General features: G+C 35.2%; 1 protein-coding gene and 1 long non-coding RNA gene across 5 annotated transcripts in view; one reads left to right on the top strand and one right to left on the bottom strand.

The window, feature by feature from the left end:
* LOC105492611 (Rho GTPase activating protein 15) overlaps positions 1-24,430 on the bottom strand; it is a 628,732-nt gene that overhangs the window by 354,568 nt on the left and 249,734 nt on the right. The window lies entirely within an intron of this gene.
* LOC139357100 (uncharacterized) overlaps positions 16,580-24,430 on the top strand; it is a 76,892-nt gene continuing 69,041 nt past the window's right edge. For all 3 annotated transcript variants that reach the window (XR_011609734.1, XR_011609735.1, XR_011609736.1), the window contains exon 1: positions 16,580-16,667. This is a non-coding gene — a long non-coding RNA (uncharacterized lncRNA). The remainder of the gene's footprint in view (positions 16,668-24,430) is intronic.

Here is a 24,430-nt window from a genome sequence, read left to right as displayed (position 1 = left end):
TCACAAAACATACATAGAAAAGTCTACTCAACTCCCCTATAGGGGGAGAGTTGAGACTAAACAATACCCTGCAATTTTCTCTACTATATGTCATCTTAATTACTTGTTATCCAGCATAAAATTTAAATAAGAGGGGCAGAACACCCTATCCGCACGTTAAAGGTAGACAGCATAGTTAACTGTATTTCCTAAAGGTAATTACTGAAAACAAAGGCCTCCCTTAGTATTTACTTATCTGTATATCTACTATAGGTCCATTTCAATTATGCATGTGTATCCTACCTTGAAGTGAATGCATATGAGGATTTGCATGGCACTTGCATATTTTTATGTGATAGCTCATAATTCACCAGGTGATCTCAGGGCACTTAATTACAAAAATGTAAGTTATAGACTACCTCAAAACTTTGGTGAAAAGATACAGGGTCTCAGTAAACAAACAACTAGATAACTATTCTTTCTTGCCTCTTTAAAGTAAATGAATTTTACCCTATTTACAAATAAAGTAATTTGAAGTGCAAACTCCTCCTATAGAGCCACCACCTAAAAGTTCTATCATTCACTTTCAACAAATTGATTGTATTTTTCCTTGTTTTAAGCCTAAATTCCTTAAAATATGATAAAATATGTAACCTACCCAAATTTCTATTGTAATATTTAATTTCTAACAGTTGAGACTTAAAAAAAATGTGACACTGAAATCCTTAAATTCAGACATTCATCTCATTGTTTATATTAATGGTTTGCACAGATATATTTACAGAGAAGAAAATGATGATACTAATGGAGCTTTGTCAAAAAACAACCAGTTCACAGAACCACCTAGTGACATGAACTAGATTTGGTTGTGTGCTGATGTGACTTTGAGGATCAGAAGAGATCACCCTTGCCTGGAGTCAAATTGCAACAGATATTTGTTGACTAATCTGTTGTTTATTTTTATAATTCTAGTAGTTTATAATCACATTTCAACATCACATTTTGAAGTTGGAAGGAGACTTCAAGATCATCTTCCACCAACATTCTTATTTGATAGAGGAAAAGATTTAGATCCAGAAGGCTTCAGGGGCTTTCCAGAGGGCACATTCCTAGAAAAGCCCTAGGCAGACCGGGAGTCAGATGGTCTGTTGCCTAACTTACTCTGTGAGCGACTCTAGGAAGTCTCTTAACCTTTTTAAGAGGGTTTTTCCCAGCTGTAAAAATCTGGTGGCACCTATTTCACAGAGATATTGTGAATGAGATAATACGTGGGAAAACCCTGTAAAACGTAATGTTCTCCACAAGTACATTACAGGGCCCTTTTCCAACTCACCAGCAACTTAGTTCCTTGTTTCTTTATCATTATCATTATTATTTTGCTTTATCTTATGGAACATAAACCATTAAACAACAAAAGAAACATCAGGGAATAAAATTCCAGCTTTTATAGATAGAAGCAAAGCTGCCAAGAAGGGCATTTTTTTTTTTTTTTTTGGTCTCAGTGCTCTTTGAGCCTATGTGAAATGGTTTACTTACAGCTTGTACCCCTCTTCTTCTATAGAAAAAATGTCTAAAAGGATGAAAAAAGTAATAATTGTATAAGGGATAATTACGACAGCTGCAAACCTCCATAGTCAGCCTCCACATTATATTATTACGTGAAATGTTATCCGGGAAGTACCTGAGTCCATAAAGTGTCAGGTGGCCATTTGGCAAGAGAAAAAGAAAGGAATCGGATCAACATTTTATAAGTGGTTTGCATTTTTTTTTGCACCTGTTATTCTACAATTTCTTTCAGTTATATTTCAAAACACTACAGTTGGGATCTCCTTGCCAACCTGAGATGGCATAAGCCTGGATAACAGAACAAAATGTGAGAAGGTCCTTCTGTCTTTAACGCCTGTTCACCAGTGAATCAGCCTCCAATTAATCTGTTTCTTCAGTAGGAGTTTAATAAAAGTCAAGCACACACATGTTCAGGCTTGTTTAGTATTGAAGCTGTGTTAACATTATCTGTCTAGCCAGGTCAAAAATCCTGTGTAATTAGATGCCAGAAACCATTTCAAAAAAAAAAAAATAAAGATTTTTTCATTTATTATAAACAATTGATTATTTGAGATAGGGAAGTTTAAGTCTAAAATGAAAGTGCAATGAGAGGGATGCTTCTCATTAAACATTGCAAGGGGAAGAAAGTTTGTTTCATGGCCAAACTGCACATAAAACTCAATATATTAGGTTTGTTATTTTCTATTTGCTTATGAACCAGAAAATTCAGGATCATTCGGCAACTCTTATTTCCATTACACTGTGTGGGTGATGATCAGTGTTGGTCATTTACATTCAATCATATACAGCATTATGCTTGGAGGAAGCTCTTAACCCAGTCATCTGTGCCTATGAACTGAGTGTGCCTCAGTGTTTTCTGGAGGAAATCAGCAACACTGCAGATGGAAATACAGGTTTGCATTTACGACAAGCAGAGTTAGCAACTACAAAAGCTCAGAGCTGAAAGCTTCCAAAACCCCAGCTGGGCTGCTGAGTTTAAGCAATGGTAGAGGTCGCAAAATTCTAGGAAAGTTTAATTCTCTTAGAGTTTATGGCAATTGACGTTTAACCCATAACTGAAGTGGTACGTTAACTTTGCCTAAATCACAAAACAGATTTGCCTTCACCAGCACCTCTCGAGTCCACATTGGAGTCTCACTGCTTAGGCTGAGGAGTATGAAATCTGATTCTTGGTCTTACATTTGCAAGGTGGGAGGATGAAGTAAAGATGACTCATAGTTACAGGACTTTCGTATGATGGTGAAACTTTTAAAAAGCAGATTATTTAAGAGTTCAGTAAAAGCAGAAAGACATTTCAAGGCAGATAGGAGTTAATGATGGGAGCCTACACTCAGGTTACAGATTTCATCCAGTTACTCAGAAAAATAATCTCTTGCTTCTTTTGAGAATTTTTATAATCAATTCATTGAAGATACAAATCTATATACATTTCAAATAATTGCAGAGGAATACTCTAAATATTCTGAATGAAGATGAAACATTGTGAGATAGACTTGCATGTTAGAGAAATTTCAGATCAGTGGAAATTAATGATGGTGTTGACATCCAGCACCATACCAGGCATAATACAATGTAGAGCTCAGTTTTTCTTAAAGTGTTTGGTTTTGTCACCTTAAAGTGTTAGGTTTTGTTAAATTGCTATTTATGAAAAAAGTTAAGCAAAAATGAGAAGACTGAAAGTAAAAATGCTAGGGTTATATTTTATTTCCTCTTCATTTTTTTGCCAATACTTTAACATATTAATTGCTTCCACAACATTATCTCTAATACATCAACTTTATATTCTCTTCCTTTAGAATCTATGAGATTTAGCAATTTTTAATATGCAATTTTTAAAATTGTATTAAAAATGTTCCATGCAAAACAAATGACCAGAAACATAAGTACTATTCACACATTTATCATATGAAACTAAGTTTGAATATATATATATTTCATATTTATTATTATTGTCCATATTTGTCTTTCTTGTCATTCTTATTTATCATTATTGTTCACATAAATCACTGATCTTCACAACTACTTCATTCATTGGGATGAAATAATCATCCAAACTATGTTTAGGGATTTATGTCTTCTGACCCCAGTTGTATTCTCTTGCCATGAATCTGGATCTACTTTCGTCTGTACATAGGTTGCCCTTGAGCTGGCAAAGAGGAATCTGTGGACATTTTCCCTTTGCAGCACTGAAAAATTAGGAAATAATGTGGAAGAGAAGAACTCTATTTTCAAAAAGAAATGTCAAGGACTTTTCTGGAATTCTTCCTCTTCCTCCATCTCTAACTTTAGGTGAGTCATTGCCTCACTATATCTCATCATCTTTACTGTTGCGTGTTAGAAATCTTGAGATAATTCATATAATGTTTACAGACTTCAAAGAGCTATATACATATTATTACAACCACAATTGTTAAGTGCACTCCAGTGTGCTCCTGGGAAAGGTCCTGGGTATTGAGATGCTTCATCTTCTTGACTGAATATGCTCGAGTCATTTGGACCTCAGTGTGCATCTAGATGAGTGACAGATTTCCCAATGGATAGTTATTTCCTAGGATAGTTTTCCTTAGCATGAAGTTCATGAAACCATTCAGGAAGCTGGAGATACCAGTTTAGATTTTAAAAAAATTACTTAAATCTCTTTTTCTCTGGAATCTTTATACAGAGCTTACTTAAAAATGCACACACACAATAAGCTCCTTATTATTGAAACAAACACTTTACTTAGTCTGTCATAGCATCATTAAATTGTTAGTCTCTGAGGACCACTCGACTGGGGGACTCGCTGCTTATTAAAACCTGTAACAGGTGATGCTATATTCCTGAGTCAAGCTGGCCATCAGTTTACACTCTTTGGTATGTTATTGAAAATGTAGTTGTGGCACAGAGAAGATGCTATGGTTTGCTTCATGAAATTCTGATATTACTAATAATGTTCTTACTCTGTTAAAATGGAAGAATTTTCTGGAAGTACAGAAGCAATGATAATATAAATGTTTAGCTTCTTTCTGTTGCTCCCAAACACAGTGGAATAAAATAGACTCAGCAAAAAAGAAACTAAAAACACAGAATCCTTTTACCTTATTTTTGATGAGAACATCAGTAAAGCATCTTGATTTGTGGCAAAATTTTAAGAGACAATTTGCTCAGAAGCTGACAGTGACGAAGACCAACGGTTCCACGGTATCGATTAATGCAATATGAATGAAGTACTTGTGTTTCCTGGGATTTTTGAGTTCTGGTTCTGATTTTGACTAGCATCATCTTCATCTGCCAGTACACCTCACTTCTGTACCCTGCACTTCTGTACACCTGGTGTACCCTGGTCTGTACACTAGGACCAACTCACCTTGTCTCTGCTTGCCAAAACCTTCAACGGCATCTCACTGATCACATATAAAAGTGAAACATGTTTAGTATAGTTGACAGGGACCTGTATTACGTTTCTGTCTACCTCACAGACCTTATGCCTTAACACACTCTGTCTTTCTCATTCCCTTCTTTCCAGACCCCTTCTAGTTCTTCCAATATGCCATGCTTTCTCTTGCCACAGGGCCATTGAATGAAATACTTTTTCGATCTTTAACCCTTTTAGATTCTCTCTTCACTCATGCATGGTTGCTTGTTCTCCTGTTCCTAAAAGTCTCTTCCTTAGGAGAGACTTCCTTCACCCTCCAGACTAGATACTGCTGAAGACAATATTTAACACTAATTATGTTCCTTTGCTTTTTATACCGCAAGAACATCTTCTACAGGTAACTATGTGTGTGTTTCCATTGTACTTTGTACTCTTCTTGAACAGCTCTCTGCAAATGTGTGAATATTTAATTATTTGCTTAGTATCCTTCTTTTGATTTAGACCACAAATACCATGAAGTCATCGACTTTATTCACCAGTGAATTCTTAGTTCTAGGTCAGAAATATAAGAGAGGCTAGAAAATTTCCATTGACTTGAGAGATCACTCATTCTCACTTCAAATCTCTCTCACTTCTTTGCTTGTTGAATATCTACTCAATTATTTAAAGTCAAGATGAAATACTCCCCTCTCACAATTGATTTAATTCCTCTTTGATATTCTTATATAGTAACGACCATTCCTCAATGAATTTTAAGCTCCTTTAATGTAAACAATTATTTTTAAAAATTATTACATTATTCACATTTTATAATCTATGTGCTTTGAATTTTTATTATTTATGTTTGGTTTTGTTGCTAAATATGGTAGTAGGTGATCCAGAAAGACAGTGTCTTTCAGACTAAGCATAGCAATCTTTCTTGCTCCTTGCCTTCTTCACTGTATCCTCTCTGAATGGTAAATTTCAACCACTTTCAAATTTTTTTTCTTGAAAATATGATACAGACTGGAGTCCTGGAATCTTTTGTCTCCTCCTTGTCATAACACATAGCAAGATAATCGGCTGATCAATAAACTGTCTCATTGCTCTCTGAAAATTCATTTTATCATGTAACCTAGGACTTCTCCAGTCTCCTTAACTCTAACAAGCATTTCAAAATGTGAAATACAACTCGAAGTATATGGGATGATTCTTTGTACTTTATCATAAGTCCTCAACAGGATTAAAAAAAAGATGGCTGTTCCTGAAACATGACTTTCCTAACCTGGGAAACTCTTCATATTTTCATTTCTGTTGTTTTCAGCAGGTAGAAGACACTACTAGTCATTAAAGTGGCCATTTGGAATATGAGAGGTTGACAGAATTTCTCTTTATCATTATCACCATTAAAAGAACCCTCTGGGTTGGTGACTTACAGAGTATAAGACATCTATAATATAGAGGCAAGGTCTCTTGGAAACCATGCTTTCACTGTGAACAATTATTCTTGCCATGGTCTCCTTACTTTTTCATACATCCACAATTTTGCAGTCTTTTTTTTACAACTTTCCAATAAGGGAGAGAGTCACTTGTGTTCTTGTCTTGCTGTCACTAGCTCTTGAGTCACCTTGGACATCTCCCCATCCTTCACAGACTAGCATATTTGTGGCTGCTTTCATCGCTGAGTCTATTAGTTTATGCAGAATGGTAATGAGGTTGTAGCTTAAAGTTGTATGGAAGTTAAGTGTGTGTCGCATTGGATGAGCAAAGAAGTCCATTTGAAAAGCTCTAATTAAGTTGTCATTGTATGTATTGTGGGCTTATTTAGTGATCACTGTGTATATGCATCAATAATTAATAGTCTTGCTTTAGAAAAGGGTGGAGGTTTTAGAAAAACACTTAAATTTGCTGTCTTCCTAAACCACAGAAGCAGGATGGACACGGCCCTGTTGGGTTCCATCCTCCAGCTCATAAGAATGCCAATGCTGACAAATGTTTACTGAGAAGTATTGCTTGCCGAGTGGACATTTTCAGTAGATTGCTCTTCCTACAGTCAGACTGGCTGTACGGTAATAGAAATTTGAAGTGTTTATGTTTTAATTATGTTCCAACTGGGAAGACAGTCCTGTGAAAGACACCTTAATGTCCTTCCTCCAAATTTCACTTTGTAATTTTATTTATTTATTTATTTATTTATTTATTTATTTATTTATTTGAGACAGTCTTGCTCTATCACCTCGGCTGGAGTGCAGTGGCGAGATCTCGGCTCACTGCAACTTCTGCCTTCTAGGTTCAAGCCATTCTCCTGCCTCAGTCTCCCAAATAGGTGGGACTACAGGTGCACACCCCCACGCCTGGCTAATTTTTGTATATTTAGTAGAGATGCGGTTTCACCATGTTGGCCAGGATGGTCTTGATTTCCTGACCTTGTGATCCACTCACCTTGGCCTCCCAAAGTCGTGGGATTACAGGCGTGAGCCACCATGCCTGGCCCACGTTGGATTTCTTAAGTACCAATTAAGTAATAACATAAGATTTCTCATAAATTATCTAGAGAGATTTTCTAAAAGATGAATTATGGATAACTTACATTCTTAATATTAATAATGATGCCTATTTAGTGGATAAATTATTATTGGTGATATGAGACCTAGCACTTAAAGGATAAAATGCAATATTAATAATGGTAGTCCCTGGATTATAAAATTTATAATAATCTAAATCTTATAATCTAGGCAAAAGAGAGAGGAAGCTAGCTTTGGCTGGGTAGATCTTTGAGCTCTCTAGGTTTAACTTTGTTTTTCTTCAATTTCAGCGGTCCAAAACTGAAAACAGGGACAGAAACCTTTAGAATAAAAGGTTTTAAATCATCTCTTTGTAAACAACGTAATTTCTTTCATAAAATAAGGGGAAAAGCTAAGATGTGTCTGAAAAACATCCTTCCTTCTCCTCTCCCTCTTCTTCTCCTTTACACACACAACATAGACTCTGTATTTTTAAGCCTGACTATGAGGTTTTTTATCTATTGAGATTTCTGTCTTGAGACGCACATCTACAGTGAGTTAGTCTGAAAAAAATTTTATCACTAATTACTGAACAATTCTCCAAAGATAATGACTTTTGTTGAAAACTAGACCAGTCACCCAAAGGTCAAGATTATATCATAGAGACATATGTGCTGTGCAGAATTTTTTCTATACTCCCAAAAAACCAAATCAACAAAAAACTCTCAGCACATTCATTAATTTTCTATTTATGTTTCTTTAATACCTCATCCATCTCTACTTCACTTGCTGATTTCATAGCATTACTTCAAGCTGCTGAAACAGCCACACTCATCCAAAGCTATCCAAAATAAATCTCATTTGTCTTTTGTGAGGAGAGTATATGTGTAAGTGTTGCTGTGAACTAAGGGGATATATTGTGGAAATATACTCATTACTTAAACATGCCACATCATATAGGTAGGATTTAATACTCAATTGTATGTATAGGATTTTAAATCTCCATCTGTTGAAAAAATATACGACATATAAGTCTTTCAGAAGATATAATTTCAATATATGTTTTTGAAAATAATATATTTCTGAAAGTTGATGTGGATCAAATGATAATAATATTTCTTTTTAAAATATTTTATATTATGTACTTATTTAACATTTCTCTAAAATTACTGGAAAATGGCAGCTTCATAAAAATCCATGCCCACTGCAGAGAATAAAAGTAGTAAGTCTTTGGAAAAGTATAACAGGACTGTAAGTACATTTCCTGCATGTTCTCACAAGAACTGTATAATGTAATGAACTGGAGTTACTTTGAAAACTGACCATTCAGAGCATGATAAGTTTCTCTGGGCCCCGGTTACCTAATTCATTCCTGTCACCTTTTTTTTTTCCCCCAAAGCCAATGGACCTCTAATTTCCCCTCAGGAATCTCTTGGATAGCCTATGTGTTAGTTTCTAATAATATGTTCTTTTCTGTGACCTGAAGTACCACAGGAATAACCTTTCCCAGGTTCCAATGACAACATGATAAATGTCTTGAAATCTGTAGTAATTATTTCTGAAATGTGAATTAAGGCAATGTTTGTTCATGATTTCCCTTAAAAAGAAAAAGGAAATATACAATTTCAGTTTACCACTGTGCTAGAAAAACCCTTGGGTCTTCTTCGGCTGTTCCAAATCTTCCTTCTCAGGGAAAGGGGTATCCTGCTCTGCAAGTGATGGTGGGAAAGAAATTCTGTAACCTCTGACAGCCACATAGTCAAGAGTGGTTCAGGGTCATGCGACTGTACTCACAAGGTGGCATGAAAGAGGACTGGTGGTAGTGTATCATTTTCTCTTGTAACTTTATAATTAGGAACCAATTGAGTTAAGTGCTTGCTTAATAACTGGCCTCCAGACTGAAGTCAGGCTCCCCAAAACCACGAAAATAAAAACTTGTATTGTGCTGCATAGCATGCTTTGGTAGAAATCAGATCTCGCCTCACATAATGGCATAAATGTTTCTCTGTGGTTGCATCTAACAAAGGTATCACATGGACATGAATCAACAAGGGTAACATACTTCACTACAGTTAATTATCCTGATTTATCCCAAGAAACTAGGTTTTATTCTGTAATCTGTGAGGAAATCTGCTGTTCTAGCCTTAAATCCTTTCCTCAGCCAGGTGATTATCAACTACATTTTTGTACAGGAGGGAATTAATGCCACATACTGCCTAAGCAGCTTTGAAGGCAAAAAGGCCTGGACCTGTAATAACTTTTGTGCAGGGTATTGATTCAGAGAACCTGAGGGAGCCCACAGTCACAGGGGTTTCCGGGGACTTTCTATGCCCTTCTTTACCTTTTATATGCTACCGCGCTTCCGCCTCCACTGTGAACTTCCACATTAACTCTCCACAGGAGATCCCAGGTAACTCTGTGCTGCTGTTACCACAAACTGAGTAAAACCCTAGGTAAAAAGCTGCTCCCACAATGAAATCTGATTTTCAAGCCAGCAACAATCAATACAGCTTTAAAATTTGATAACAAGGAACTTTGGCAGAAAATAATCAGGGTTGCTGTAAACAGCGGAGGCAAATTTTCTTCGGAGTACACGGATTGTTCCCTCCCTTTCTTTTAGTACTTTAGCGGGTGTATTTCTCCGTGTTTGCACGTGTGTGTGTGTGCATGCGTGCGTGCGCATGTGTTTTCCAAGGGTGTACTTGGAAATATCCACGGGGGGATCTGCAAGCTTTTGTTGGAACTAGGAAGCACACTTGGCTGGGAGTTGGGGCTAAAGAGGGAGAAAATGAAGGGAGGGGGAAGCCGAGAGTGGGGCAGAGCATCTCCTGCTCCATGAATTTATTCAAAAGCATTTCAATCTGTGTGCACATCTTCATCACTTCAGCGATAATTAAATCTCAGCATCACAGGTGATGTCCTCTCACAGTCTCTTTCCCTGGTTCCCACTGGGCCAATGAAGCAGGCCTCCCCGTGAGGCCTGTTAGCACAGATCAGGTGGTAATGTGGAGGGACAGATGAGCTTTAGCTGACAGATGGCAAGATGACCTGGAAAACCTGCCCCCTTTTCTAGGATCAGGCAGCAGCTGACAGGTATTATTTCATAAAATAACGTCTAAAAGGAATCGCCAGGGTCTTCGCATTAATCTGAGGCTGCAACCAGCCATGTAACGTTTATGTCAGAACAAATCTGTCTCTATGCAGGAGAGGGAAAGTGGTTTTTGATGAAGTTGTTCATAAATTTTAATATAATATGCCTGATGGTGTCAGATATAGTCTCATATCTCTTTTATATTTAAAGGCTCTAGTGAAACATAGAAATATTCAATCTTCAACAAGCTACTTTTAAATAACTAAAAAGTTAACCAAGGATACCTTACTGCCTTTTTTCTTTCTTTCTTTCTTTTTTTTTTTTTTTTAAATAAAGGACTGGTTCGTCTGAGCTCCCTGTTTTTAAATGAAAATTATTTGAATACCATGAAAAGCTTTTTGCCTGGGGTATCAAACAAAAGGAGTAGGGCCGATGCAAAGTTGCTTTTATGGAAAACTTGCTTTCTGGAAAGGAGGAAACTTGCCCAAACACACAAGTAAACAACAATGGCAGGAAGCCGCTGTCTTCTACATACATAAATAATATTTCACAACTTCTGGTGAAAAAAGTATCAACTACTGACTGGTTGGCAGAGATAACCCTTTCATTAAATGAGCTCTCCAGGCACCTGACTGTTGAAGGTTTCAGCACAGATGAATATTTGGGGAATTCTACCACCTGGCTGGTGTTCGGCTTTGTCTGCCCCATGTGGACTTACCAAAAGAGTGATATCGAAAGGTGCAACCTAAGCCTCAATTTGCATTTTCCTATGAAATAGCAAACTCACTTTAGTCTTGTTCTAGATGTGCAAACCAGTATTTCAGCATTAAACTTCTGAATCTGCCAGGGGAAAATGCTGACATGTTTCTATTTATCTGGTTGTTATGAAACATTTATTGTGATTGTGTTAAAGGAGGGAAGTTTTTCTCTTCCATAGACATTGTGTGGTGTAAGGTTGCTTCTTTCAGTATCTCTAAGAATAACCATAAAGTGAATTCATGAATGTAACAGACACACAAGTCACCTGGAGAGTCAAGTATTACAAACATGGATATATCGCCACACACCTCATAATCACATTTTCACCTGCCCATCTGGTACAGACCTGGGCTTAATAGTAAATTCACCAGATACACTAGCATGCCAGTTTTGTGTTTCAAAAACACATACTAAATACAATTTGTAAAAGAATGAAAAATAATGTCTGAGTAAAAGAAACAGAAAATAGAAATATTAAGATGCTCCTTTTAAAAACTGAAATTATTAAGGCATATGAGACAATTTCACAGTCCACCTAGGTATTTTTAGGGACTACCTATATTGAAGCTCTCTAAACTGCTAGTTTACCAAGTTAAAAAAATTAATCCTCCACTTGACATATAATAATATGAACTGGAGACTTGAAAGTATTCATATCAACATTTATACTTAATTATAACATAATTGAATTAATCCTTTAAAAAGATTTTACAAAATGGCACTGGCCTTTGTGAAGATTCCGATTGTTTCCGCTGTACATTGCACATGCAACTAAATTACAAATTAATGGAATATAAAAGTTAAATATAATAATTACAGAAGTACTCTTAAAAAAAACAATTAAGACCAATACTTGATGAGACATTTAAAAAGAATTATTATAGCATTATACATACATGATGCCTCCCTAAGCCTATTAATTAAGTTTAAAACAAATACATATACATATGTAGTTGGCAACATTCTTATGTGGGGCCAAAGCCTTTCTTTGTATGAAGGCCAAAGTTTGGGGGTTTGTGCTCTCTCTCTTCCATAAACCCATCTGTAGTGTATCATGTAATTTCTACTTTTGATTTCGTTAGAGTGCAAATTCAGTGATACATACAAAGTAAACCAAGTGCAGAATCCTTCTGGATTTTTAAGATTTCTTTTGCAGCTTTTCACAGTTGTCTTGCTCATATCTAATTTGGGAAAATTTCTTTTAGCAACTTACTTATCAAGTCTTTCAAAGAATTCACCTTTGGTTTTCATACAAACTATAGCTTCTTTGAACACTGTTATTTCATAAGTTCATGTAATATTTGTATATTAATTACAAATCACATGAATAATTTTGGAAACAAATGAAAAGTTTTCTTTTTAAGTACCCCACTCAACTGTCAGGTGCACGGTAATATAGGCATACCCAAAAGTGGAATATTAGCAGTATTTAGGGAAGTGTTGATATGAGTTAGTAACAATTTAGAAAGAAAAGGGAAAGTATTGGGTAGTCTTTGAGGCAGTTCAGTGGGCCTGTTTAAGAGACCTTCTGAATATCATTTGCTTGTGTGTGTGTGCATGTGTGCGTGTGTGTATGTGTATTCTTTCACCTTCAGACAGGGGTACCAACAACGGTTCTGGAGTAGCAGTTAAGAACTCAGTGTTTCTTGCCACCTTTTTAAATAAGGATCAGTAGTTGGTGGTGTTATTTTGTTTTGTTTTGTTTTTCTATTTTGGGAAGATTCAATAATGTGTTCTATTCTTTTTCATCCCTATGGCCTGGTTCATATCTGGTAATTAACAGTGGACTGGCTATATGTGCATAGCAAGTTCTCTACCTGCTCTGTGTATCTCTTTCTTCATATTTAAAATGACAATAATAAAATACCAATTCATTTTAGGAATCTGTTGACTAATAATTGAAAAGAGTATAGAACAGGGCCTGGCTCATAATGGGTGCTCAATAATTGGTATTTATATTATCAGTATTATTGGCAGCTAATCTTTATTCTTTTAAAGAGTTCATTCATCAAAGAAAATCTAATGACAAATGTGAAGGAGATTGCTGAGTTGAGACTCTTACATTCTGTTTAACTTTCAAAATTGTTGTCGCTTATTATCAGTGGTATCAGGATATCAGATAAAAATGACTTCCGTTCATCAATGTTCCTAAATTCCTTTAGTTGATTCAGTGAACGTCCACCATTACAAAAACATTCAATCACTATCTTAACTATTTTTCATCTTTTTCCCTAGGAATTAATGATTTTTTTTAACTTTTATTTTAAGTTCAGGGTTACATGTGCAAGTTTGTTACACAAGTAAACTTGTGTCATGGCGGTTTGTTGTACAGATAATTTCATCATCCAGGTACTAAACCTAGTACCCAATAGTTATTTTTTTCTCCTTTCCCTCCTCCCAGCCTCCACCCTCAAGTGTCAAGGCCTCAATGTCTGTTGTTTCTCTTTGTATCCATGAGTTCTTATCACTTAGCTCCCACTTAAAAGTGAGAACATGCAGTATTAGGTTTTCTGTTCCTGCATTAGTTTGCTAAGGATAATGGCCCCCAGCTCCATCCATGTTCCCACCAAAATAAATAAATAAAATAAATAACAACAAGGAATTAATGTTTTATAACTATTTGTGGTAAAATATTACATGGCAAAGTAGCATGGTTGTGCATGCTTGTACTTCGTTGTGTATGTTTGTATTGTGAAACAGATAACCTTTATATAATATTATAAGCTAAGCTGCCCATTTGGAACAAAGATAAATATGTGCACAAGTAGACACTCTAGCACTGTATATGTACGTGTGGGTGGTATTGGCCCTTTATTATGTGAGTGGAAAAAGGTATTCTAACCTCAGTCTATTTCTTACAAATATTTTTGAGTTTTGCTTTACCTGAAGAGTCTAGTATTTATTTACATGTTACCTTCTCAAGCATGAGTCTTCAGGAGGCATTGATTTTTCTCCTTTTAATCGAAGTTGTGCTTTCTCCTTTTTCCCCCCACTGGCATTTGCAAAAATTGTATGCCTTAACTACAAAACAAGCTCTAAATTAAAGAAAATTCTATTTTTTGATATATGGCTCATTTTACTAACTCATAGTGGAAAATTGCATATTTGGCCATATCTATTTAGAATTTCAACAGTTTTTTTTCCTTGGAAAAACCCATGGCCATTTTTTTTTTTTTTGTCTAGTTTACAACATCCAACCTGAGAATAAACAAATGATCTATCATCTCTGTGTTGGTGGCTGAGTGGTCTCAGGCTGTAATACACCTCAAGCGGAATTCATTTGCATTTCCTCCTCTATTGATAATGTGAATTACATCATGTATGTTTTAAGGAAACCATTCATTCTTTATGCTTGGCCATAAACTGGACTATGACAATGATTAGAGTTGAATATGAAAGTTAAGATGTCCCAAGAAACGATAGAGAGGAAGTATTTATTTATGTAGTTCAGAGCATTAACAGTGTGTTCCACTGTCAAACATGACTGCTAGAGGCTGAGATGGCCTTTTAACTGGTCTTATAGTTCTGTCTCTTCTGGTTATCTTAATATTAATACAGGTATGAATCAAAGAACCTAAAAAATCTAGATCAATGTTTATCCAAGACATCTACATTTTCTAAAGAAAAAATACTTTTGCTTGATTAGTTTGTTTCATTTAGTACAAACAAATGGCTTTAGTTTAGGAGAACAATAGGGTACTTCAAAGCCATGCTACTAGCTTGGTGTCTGAGAGTTGGAAAGTTGTATTACAGGCTAGATAATGGTTACACTGAGTGTCCCATGATTTGGGAAAAGGAACTATTACTATAATTCCACCTTCCTTAGTACAGAAAAAATATATGGAGACACATCTTGAATACATTCAGGTAATTTTAGTAATTGGTATGAACTTTGGTGAAATGCCTGCTGGTAGGAGAGTCCAGAAAAAAAGCCTTTCAAATGTATACAGAAAAATTCTCAAAACATATGCCTTCACTTATAAGTTTAGCCATTATTCTGATGAAATAAAGAGAATTTTAATTTCAGCACTCTAAAAGTTGAGTGGTCCTGTGCTGAGAGTTACAGTCAAGTGACAGAAAACACTTCAGTTGACTTTCTTTTAGTTTAAGCTTCTCTACCCATCTATTTATCTTGTCATCATGAGTTGTGCATAAAATCCGATGTTCTCAATCATTGTAAATAACTGCATGTGTCAACCCAAAGTGGTCCTAGATCAGGCAGACACTCCTCTAGTCTTTGTGTGGCTAGAAAACATATGCTTGACTTCTGCAAGCTCTATTCTCTCACTGTGGTTTATATATAAAACCTAAGATTGGTAGATTACTGAAGCAGTCATCAATTTTACATGGTGAATTTATGAGAAGCTTCTCTCTAGATAAAATAAAATGGTAGCCCAGGGCTTCTATCAAGTACTTGACAGTATTGGCTTTTGTAGAACGAAACAAAATCTCTTTTTCTATAAAGGAATGTCTTACTCAGTGTTCCAAAGTAAAGATATTAGGGTAAAAAATTTTTTCTCTGAATGCACTGAAGCTTTTTACGTCCCCCTCCCCCATAATGTGGTAAGGTATACCTGGACAGGTTAGGATTAATTTTCTCAGAGGCAGAGGCAGAAATAGATGGCCTTTCAAGGGGCCTTCATGTCTTTGATTGTGAGTTTACTTACAAATACATCCAGATGATAGCACACAACAGAAGGACACTTCAAATATGGGTGATTCCTGAATGACGCCAAGAAAAGAGACAGCTATTTTGAATATCCAAATCTCTTTTCAAATTTTACTTATGCAGGTGGGTTACATTCCCCTACTATGTACTTAGCAACATTTTTTTTTTTTTAACTCTAAAACACATAGGCCTTTTTGCCTGAGTTAAATTTGTTTCTTTAGCTGGTAAAGCTTTTCCTTTCCATATGGTCAGGATAGCTAATTTAGTTAGTCTCTGAGGTGGCCAACATTATAGTGTGGTATCATAGAATATAAAAATAAAAGAAGGTATGAAAACCTTATTCTAAAAATGAAATAAAAACAGATGGGACATACGTTTCTAACGTATTTAATTTGCATCGTCTTTTTCTCCTTTTAAAGTTCTTGTGGACCAATCTTGCAAAAAGGCAAAACAAACCCTAAACACTCCAGTTCCATGCCAGCAAGCTGCCAGGCTGATCTTTTTATCTCCATCAACTCCATGAAAAATCAACGAAAAGAAAAAAAAAATCAACAGGCATACGTTTAAATGTCCTGAGATTTTTAAAATAAAATTTTAAAATAAAATTCTTAAGAGTCTTTTTCACTTACGTATAGTCAAACTATTTCCAAGTAGAGGAACTGTCATCTGCAAGGTTGAATTACCCTCGGGAGCCTAATGATGACTTTTCTCTTGTCTGAGGAGGATGGCAAGGACTTTCCAGGGTGGCCCCAGAAGATCATGCAGGTGACTGTCAATTTTAGTTTTCTCTCCAATACCTGTTTCTTTATTGCTGTTGTAAATATTTCATTATAGACTCTAAGACCCCATCTTGTAAGTCCTGCCCCTAGATTTGTCCAATGTGACTTGTTTAGTATTTCACTGCATAACACCCTTTACGGTCTAGTACCGGCTACCATATGTAAGACTAGGTCTGTGTGATGTCAAAGCAAATGAATTAGGAGACAAAATACTTTAGGCACATAATTACTGGTTTTGTCTGAACAACTGGCTTAACTATTTTGTTTTTCTACAGTTTCTTGAATCAACTTTTTAAAAATTTAAATCAAATTAACATACTGAAGAATTGTTTGAGAACTGCAAGAATCTGGCTTAATATCGAGAATGTGATACAAATTATTGTGTATACTTTCCATATTTGGCATAATTACTTTCAATAAAGCACTTCTGAGAGAGACAATTTGGATTCCACATAGGTTTGTAGCAGCATTATTAACAACAGAGGATTTGTAAATATAATTCCTTTTTGACATTAAAACATTTCAATTTTATTAGTAATCAAGAATATTCATGGCTATTTCTAATTTTTAAAGATGCATTCAAATAAAAGTATTGCCATGCTAACCTTATATAAATGAGCCAAGAAATCTGCTTGAGGAAAATGTTTTATTTTCCTCCATTTTCCAATAGAAGTGACAATGACAATTATAAATTATTTGTCATTAGAAGAAAACTTTGAAGCCTTCTTAGGCAAATACTGCAATAGTTCTGAAATGTGGTTATTTCTAATGTATTTTTTTTCTATCCCTAGTAAAATTTAAAAACATTTTAAGTGGTTTTATTAATTACTGAAACAGGGCATTACAGTTGAGGGTTGATACGCTCTTTTGGTATCCTCTGCAACTTTGATATGTGTCTATGTAATACAGTTTGGGAAGAAAAATAAAACTATGGCCAGAGTTACTGGTACTTGATAATTTTCTTTCTCACAATGCTTGATAGTTTTTCTTTTCTCAAGTCAGGATGTTTACCAAGCAAATTTTATACAGTTCACTAAAGAGCTTCTTGCAAAGGTTGTGGTTTGAATCTGTCGCTTAAGCAAATGCTTTTTATGAGAATTTTGTGTCTGACTCTGCCTTTTCTACTATGGGAACTCTCAAACCAAGAGAGCAAGTGAACAGCACAGAAAAGTCACAGACAAGACAGCAGCCGGCGATGGCACTTTCAGCCTCACGGGATCTTCCCAATTGCTAAAAGCTGTCAACATTTCTTTTGGAAGCAAGTGTGAGGAAAATTCTGTTCTTAGTTGGTGCTATGGGTTGAACTGTGTCCCCCTCAAGAAAAGATATGTTGAAGTCCTAAGCCCCAGTACCTCAGAAGGTGACCTGATTTGGATATAGGGTCTTTGCAGAGGTAATCAAGTTAAAATGAGGTCACTAAGGGGACCCTAATTCAATATGATTGGTGTCCTTATCAAAAGGGAAATTTGGACTCAGAGACAGACATGCACAGAGAATGTGAAGACACACAAGGAGAACACCATGTGACAGCAAAAGCAGAGGACTGGGTGATCCAGCTGCACACCAAGGACTGTCAGAGATTGCCAGCTGTCCACCAGAAACCAGAGAGGCAAGGCACGATTCCTTCAGGTTTCAGTGGGAGCGTGCCCTGAAGACACCTTGACTTCAGATTTCTAGCCTCCAAAACAGTGAGACAAGAGGCTACTGTTGTTTTAAGCCTCCTTTTTATGTGATATTTTGTCACAATAGCCTTAGGATATTAGTGCAGTTTTTGGAAGCTGGTGCCATTGAGGCTGGTGGAAGGAAGGGAGGAAGAAAGAAAGAAGGGAAGGAGGGAGGGAGGGAGGAAGGAAAGAAGGAAGGCAGGCAGGCTGGCAGGCAGGCAAGCAGGCAGGGTGGTTTTAGGAAACAGCAAAAGCACCAAGAGAAGTGAACCACCTAAATGAAAATTGTGATGAATACTTCGGGAAAAAATAAGAAAAAGATACAAAGAGATATCAAAAAAGACAGACTGCCTGATTTGCTGAGTTTGAAAATCACCTCTTATGTGTACCTCCTCTCCTTTATGCTTGTTTTTTTAAATCTAACATACCAAACATTTCAGAATGCTGCACAGTAGGGAAAGAATCTATTGCTCAGGAAACACTGGGTTAGAGAAACTTTGTGAAGTGCTGCGTTGAGACAGTGACGTCGATTTCAAGAAAAATCTCATGGAAAAAAAGACACAAGAGGATGGTCATAGTCTATAGTGATAGGGTGCCTGTAAATCACTGTGTAAACACCCAGGAACTGCTCCCCCAAAGTCAAGAACCAGTCAAGCAGTACCAGCTGTAAAAATGGAAGTGTTCAGGAAGTAGAGGATTCCTCCAACATCTGTTGGAGCCATTAAAAATGAAAAGTAAATCCAAACTGGTAATATAAGAGATTTATTTTTCTACATTAACGCTGACAACAACTGCCAATTTTTTTTTTCAATCTTTTGCCACACAAGTACCTTTTAAGGGGCATAAGAATCAGTGCCAACTGCAAAAGCAGCAATAGGTAGAAAAATCAGGATTAAGACAATTTAATATTGATGGCAGACATCCAATAAGATGAGGGTAAAGAGGGGAATATGAGAAGTCAAAGCTGGTGGGAATGCATCAACATTCCCCAGGAAAATATAATAATCTGGGGAGAATATAAATCTGAAGTGCACCTTAAAATCACAACAGAGCCAAACAACTCTTTGTAGGCCATATAATATTCAGCAAAATAAAGAATTTGAATGAAGACTTCACTTGACTAGACTTGTTTTAAATACATGCAACTAGATTTGTTTTAATACAACTAGTCTTATTTTAAATAAATACAAATGACCCTAAACAATATTCAAATATTTTCGAAATGCAAGGACCAGGATGCCACATTATTTCATGTTCTTAACACGTCATTCACACACCAAGATACAGCTTCGCTTAACTAATTGTCCAGGGTTATTTCTCATGCACATTGCCCGGGGAGGCTACTTTCTCTCTGCAAGGATTCACAGCCACACCTGTATTATGAATTCTATAATGTGTTAAATTTCCCATTCTGTCTAGCCTTCTTTTCATCATTGTTTCCTAATTCTTTGTGCTAAGCCTGATGTAAAGTTTATATCCCAGTATCATGAGCCCACACATATGTGTCTGCTTGTGCTTGGAGTCCTAGAGTTCAGAGATGGAAGGAATCCTGGAGATCATTTACTTTAATGGCTTCATTTTACATATATACAAGGAAGCGCTGCAACTATTTAACCAGAATGAACATATAGAGTGGCTATGTATATGGGCTTTAGGCATCAACAGCCTTGGATCAAATCTGTTTCTACTACTTGCTAGATTGCAATTATCAAATTTCTCATTAAATGGAGAAAATTTATTATATCATCCAAACTGGGGCACTCTTGAGGGTAAAAGGAGACACTGACACTGATAACAAGTGCACTTAGAAAATAGGGCAAAAGGGGGACTATCTCTAACAAACGGGACTTACAGTCACTTGTTTGTCAGAATGATACCATATGGTTGATGTGAGGATTGAAAAAAACGATGTATGTAAAGCACCCAGGAAATCAAATCAATGATAGCTATTCCTGTTATTAAGTCATCTGCCCATGGTCAGCCCAAATGTTAGTAACAGAGCCAGGAATGGAAACCACAGAGTAACATTCTTTCTACGATGCTACACTATTACTTCAAATAGTAGATTAAGGAGGAGACTAATAAGAAGCAGAGTAGTAACATATTATATTAGTACTCCTTATTAATCTACTTTATCTGTTTTGTTTACACTATCAGATGCCTACTCAATTCTCCAATTAGATTAGATCTTTTTGAGGGCTATAACCACGGTTCTATTTCTCTTTATCCCTTCCTTCATCATTTTCTTTGGAAAGTACCTACTATACTGCTTTACACAAAGTAGATACTTACAGAAATGGGTAATTTTGTTCTTTTTGCTCTATTCCACTGCATATTTTGAGAATTGAAAATAAGAATCTAGTTCCGGGCACAGTAAGGTATTTGTTTAATGGATGTTGAGGAATAACTTCTTTAAATTTACTTGTTTGTATACTTGCTTCCTTTACTTTTTATTTGAAAACAAATAGTCATTCTTTTTCCTAAATTTTGAAGTATATATATTTACTTGAAAAAGGGAAATCTATTAATAATTATTTCAGATTCCTTTATTTTCAATTTAATTTTTATGACAACCTTTGGTTGTTCACTTTTCTCTATAGTTGACAATACATCTTTGTAGAAGACTAGAACAATGAAGGTTCACATTAGAAAATTCAGATTCTTTTTCAGGAAACTAAAGAGAATTGTGTAAACTATGCCATGATGAAGCTGACACACTGTGTGTGTGTGTGTGTGTGTATATGCACATACATATATATGTATATGTATATACATATACACATATATACATATATACACATATATACATATATACACACATATATATACCTAAAAAACCCACCTTGTTTAATGGTCAGTGTGGGTCATTTTACTATGAATTCAAGCACTGATCGGCATCAACAGGCAAATTTATGCTTGGATGATGATTTGCTCATCAGGTTGTGCACAGACTGAGTTCTCAACCTTCACTCCCATTTTTAGTTTAGTCATGTACATGGGAGGCATGTATGCATGCACATGAGACAATTGATTAATCATCTCTGCTTTTAATGAGTACATATTTGGAAATTTGCATTTCTAAAACAAGCCATCGGGGACACTTAACTTGCAAATTTTTGAAACTCCCATTTAAAACTTCATGGTTCAAGCCTTTAAAACTTAAAAAAAAACAAAACCCACAAACCCTTATTGGTTCCAAGGTTTATCATATATACCACCAAAGATTTCACCCATTCCCATCAACATTTCAAATGCTTCAACTTGCAAACTGTAATATTTATCTACTGCACTTTTTGTGTACAGTCAACTTTCAATACTTCAGAGATTGATTATCCAGTTTGTGGATATAATTCAAATCTTTGACTTCTCCATTTCCCTCAAGCAACCCGTCTTTAGGGCATTTCTTCTCTTTCTAGAATCTCTGCTACAGGATGGCAGTGGAGGGGGAAGGAGATAAAACACATCAATCAATGCTTCTACTTTTAGCAGAACTGGTAGAGGATGGTGCTTAGGAAGATGTTGGAAAAAACTAGCTAAAATGATACTCTTGAGTGATTCAAAGTTCCCATTGATTTTTGTTTTGAAAGTATATTCTTTTCTCTCAGGCATTAAGAGTGACTACAGCTCTTTTATAAACTACCTACCACTGTTATCAGAGAGAGAATTCAGAACAGGGAGGATAATGGGTTTGATCCATTGTATTACTATTTTGGATAGATAACTGGGAATTGACCCCAATAAGCCAAGAGGTAACATGGATACATAACATTAGCCTTAATACCAGAAGAGATTTATAGAAAAGTGTCTTTATTTCTTCAAGTTTTAGAAGTACTTTAATGTCTGTTTAATAAACTGTTTCGTATCTCCAGACTCAAGAACGGCTTTGAACTTCCAATCACCTGCAAGTTATTTCTAAAAGATCTTAGAATTTGTGCTTTATGACCTTATTTTCACAAGTGCTAATCACATTAGCCACTATTATTAGATGACCTGCTTTGCTGAATTCAAACATCTCCCAAAGTCAGCATCCAAAGCATTGGTGAGGAGGACCCTCCACCATTCTAATTAATTTCAGTAAACATTATGTTTGTTTATTTTCCTTTCTGCATTTATCTCCAAAGGCTGTTTCTAAAGCCAGAGTATTCTACTCATTAAGTATTATGACATTCTGGGTGTATTAAATTAATTATTAATGTTTAACTGGAGACAGTACTTTGGTATATTTGTTGTGAGGGGAAACGGGACTATTTAAATCAGAGAGAGATGTAAAGTATGTATAAAAAAGCCTATTTATAAACATCATTCAAAGAATTACCTTTTGAGCAATACATTAAGACTGAAATGTTTTAAAAAAGCTGATGTATACTAAACCAGGAACAGAAAAGTTCTGATGCAAAGGCACATGTTCTATAGTATTTTGTTTGCTACTTTGTTAATTTATTGCTGTAAATATTACAAAACCCCAACTCAAACCTTTTAAACACTGAATTTGTTGTATTTATTATAAACATAGAAATTAAATTGTCTTTCAAAAAGTATTTAGTGACTTGTAACTTTCACACTCTAAATTTAGTGATAAAAAATAGGAAACAAAACTAGCTATAAGATCCCAATTTATAAAGTAAAAATGTATATGTAAAGGAAAATAAAGGCAGAAAAATATGTAACTCTTATGTAATATATTTAATAATAGATACTCTGGGTACTATTATTTTACTTTATTTTTTCAATTTTTCTGAAATAATTATGTATTATAAAACACTGTTTTTTCTAATATCGAAAAGAACAAAATTACTGAAACTGTGCTAGCAATTTTTTATTCTTCCATTTTGTAGAAAGAGGTTTTTAAAAAGTATGTTAGAATGAGAAACTAGAATAAATGGTCACTAAAGTTTCTCCCTACACAGTATAAACTTCATTTGGTAAGTATTGGCTGGATATTTTTTAAAGTATTTATTCTTTATAGGATTACAATTTTACCCAAATGTTTTAAGATACATTTTATTATTCTGTCATTGAAAACCCTGTTAGATGTTGGTGAAAGCAGTCCGTACATGCCATTTGTAAATGAAATCCAAAACTTGTACTTCTTCAATAAGGGAGCAAAGTCTCATTTTAATGCCAGGCAAATGAATTGATGTTCTTCTTTATTACTTACTGAGCAAAATATTTAAAAGGCATTACAGGAAAGTATTTACCATTACCAATAATCCAAAACACAGTATATGTGCAATCTGAAAAGCAAAAAAGGAATGCTTTTGAGGAGTGGAAAAAATATATTTTGTGAAATTAAATATTCAACATCTCAAAATATTAAACTGGGGCTGAGACCAGGTTTATGTTTTATTATAGGTTCAAAAAGAAACATAAAATTGAGAACTGAAAGCCAGAAGAAAGTAGGAGTAAATTAAAATATGAATTTAAATTAAATAATATTAAATTATAATATTAATGATAGCTTTTATATGGCATATCCTTTAAAATAAGTCTAATTAAGATCACATTTTCTAATGTTTAGTGTTAGCTTCCACGGTATGTGTTACTTACTGAATTTTATTCTATGTGTTCTAAGTCTTACCATATACATATCTGAAATTGATAAAAATAAATGTTCTTAGCTCATGATATACAAAGCTTTCCTTCTGGTCAGGATCCTGATTTTGGAAGCTTTGTTTTCTACACAAAGCTTACACAAGCCAGACAGAGTAGGCTGCAATGAATTGATTCTATCAATAATTGTTGATACTTGAACATTGTTCAGGAAATATTTTCATTGACAGGCTATAAACAATCGAAGTAAAAGTAAAACCCAAGTTAATATAACACAAATTATATAGCATGTTCTGGCAATCAGGGATTTTAGTTAATTGATTGTCCTGGTTAGCTCAGAATGAATAAAAATCTCTCTGCTTTTCTATCTTTGTAATTTAAATCTATCTTAAAATGGCTTAGTTCATTTCTCCTTCCACTTTTAGAATACTAAAGGGTTGCATAATGAAATATATCTGTAATGTTGAGAATCTTACAGAACCTAGCAGTCATTATTCTAAACAACAGCTCTGATTGCAACCAATGGGAAATGTGG

This window comes from Macaca nemestrina, chromosome 11, assembly GCF_043159975.1.
Source record: "Macaca nemestrina isolate mMacNem1 chromosome 11, mMacNem.hap1, whole genome shotgun sequence".
NCBI lineage: Eukaryota > Metazoa > Chordata > Mammalia > Primates > Cercopithecidae > Macaca > Macaca nemestrina.
The sequence above is the reverse complement of the archived record's forward strand: the minus strand, read 5'-3'. Positions and strand labels throughout refer to the sequence as shown.